Raw genomic sequence first — 2540 nt, 5'->3', positions numbered from 1 at the left:
CTTCCAGATACGGCCCGTCCTGGAGACGCACCTCAGACTCTGCCGCTCATCACTCTAACGGGGCGACCCCTTTTCTCATTCTCTACGGGATCCTTAAGGCAGACTGTTCCTTCTACGGCATTTATTACACACTGAAACGTATTTTGGCAACACTATAGGGTAATAATTAAAAGCATAGGTATCGAGGCCAGACAATTGTGGTATTGAACAGAGAACTTTGACTATAACATGTAATCATTGTAAGGCACTTGATAAATACTAACTCTCATTAGTATTGTTGTGTACCTCTCTTATTTCCCTACTAAAATGTCCCTAGGTGATGGTGACCTTCCGTTATGCATGGTACCTTTTCCGTTACTTTGCCTGGAGAACTTTTCCTAGATTTTCAGTTAGAATTGCTTGCTCACAAACTGCTTTCTTATAGGCTCCGGGTTAACTTCTTTTCATGCTTTAAGATGTGATAACTTCATCATTGTAAGAAATATGCTGATTCACACGCCGTATGATTGATGTGTGATTTGAGGATGTAGTTTTATACTCAACTTTTTATTAGTGTTGATTAAAAAAACAGTTTACGAGTAAGAGTATGTGAATAAAACAGTGGTTATGAAGTAATATGACATCGTAATTACAATTACTACTTCCTACTGCATGCCCTCATGCCAATAAGTGCCAAGTTGCTTGTTAAGAACTGTTTTGAAATCCTTTCTAAGTGCCCCTTATCTTGCCAAACTTTTTCGTAATAATTGGAAGGAGGTTGGACTGATTAAAAGAATAACATTTTATTTGAGGATCTCGAAGCACCTGGCAAGGCTTCGTTCCATTTTGCAGGTTGAGTATGCTGCAGTCGGCAGTGGCGCGATGCGTTTCCTTCGGCTGCACCGGCACCAGGAAGAGGGCTGGCTGCACAGCAGAGTGCATTGTATTCCAAAATGTTCTGGGCTTTTCCTGCTGTTTTATCTTAAGGCTGTTGTACTTGTGTACCCAGGCAGGTTTCCCCTCTCACCTTGCCTAATGAAAAGACTAGAGGCAAATTCATGGTCTGCCTGGAGCAACAATAGTATTGGACTTTAGCTATGAGTGTATTAAAAGTTTTTTTCCTGATTCTATTTAATTTGTTTTCATTCTTTCTTACTCATTTTCAATTTGAGTCATCTTGTTTGCATATGTATCACTTTAAGTACCTTAAGTCTCTTTTCAAAAAAGATGAGAAATACGTACATAACTAAGTACATAACTAATTTTTACGCTAGTCACGTATTTTTGTTAGATCAAGGCGGGTCATAGAGTCGAAACTCCAGGCTTTGGGAAAGAGCCACACGTGGGTTTGAATTCCAGCTTTGACTCTTAATAACGGTGGGACCTTGGACAAATTATTTAACCTTTCTGAGTTCCGCTCTATAAAATGGAAATAATAATCTGTAACTCATAGAGATGTCTTGGGGATTAAGTAAAATAACTCATGTAAATTACTTGGTGCATAGTAGGCATTCAATAAATGTCAGTTTCCTTCTTATCCCAGTTAATAATGCTTATTAGACTATATTAAAAACTAGAACCAGGCTGTGATAATGCATTTCTTTATTACGTATTTAAGCCAAATAACTAATTTCCCTCAGGGGGGAAGGGAGAGATATGTTGAATTCGTTTCATTTGGTGAACTTATTTATTAATCTCTTTTTTCAGCATTATTTAGTTTCATACTCCATAATTTAGTTTTCATACAACAAAAATGTCACAGTTCGACATTCCTTTTAACTCTACTGTGATTTTAAAAAAATCTATTACATTTGCTGTTTATTAGGGATCATTTTTAATGATGTTAACAGCTCTATTGTGTTTCACAGCTACTCTGTGCTGACAAACTTCTGCTCTCAATAGTTTGCCTGAGGTCTGGGGATTTAAAAGGATCAAGTTTTAAATGGCAAACGTTACAGCAAAAGAAAAACAGGAGTGTGGGGGAGAAACCCACACCGTCTGTGTCTTTCGTGTTAATTTTATCCGTTTGCATTTAAGTAGACACGTTTCTCTCGGGGACAGGACCCGGGAGAGGGAGGCAAGAACAGTGGGGGTGGGCAGTGAGCAGGGCCCAGGGCACCATTGCACCTTTAAGGACCGGAGACAGGGTGTTAGCTCGGCCTACTTCCCGGCCCACCTCTGAACCCTGATTGACAGGGCGCCGGGCGAGGAGGAGCCCAAGGAGGCCCAAGAGGAGGCGCAGGCAGGAAAGCGGGGGAGGAGGGACCGTCTTCTCTCCGGTGGCCAATCAAGGAAAGGGGGCGTGGCCCGTGTTCTCGCGAAGGGCCAATCGTGGAAGGGGGCGTGGCTCCAGGGCCCTCCCCCTGCTCTCGCCCGCCCCTCCCCCTCCGCGGCCCCCTCCTCTCTCCTCCTTCTCCTCCAGCTCCTCCTCCTCCGAGGCTGTGGTTTTTCTGTGTGTGTTTCTGGAGTCCTGAGCCCGAGCTAAACAAAAGCAGGAGGCTGGCGGGGCCGCTGGAGTTTGCAGAGCCGGAGGAGGAGCGAGCCCGTGCTCTGCCTGCGCC

This window comes from Pteropus alecto, unplaced genomic scaffold, assembly GCF_000325575.1.
Source record: "Pteropus alecto unplaced genomic scaffold, ASM32557v1 scaffold101, whole genome shotgun sequence".
Taxonomy (NCBI): domain Eukaryota; kingdom Metazoa; phylum Chordata; class Mammalia; order Chiroptera; family Pteropodidae; genus Pteropus; species Pteropus alecto.
This window is presented reverse-complemented; position numbering follows the sequence as displayed.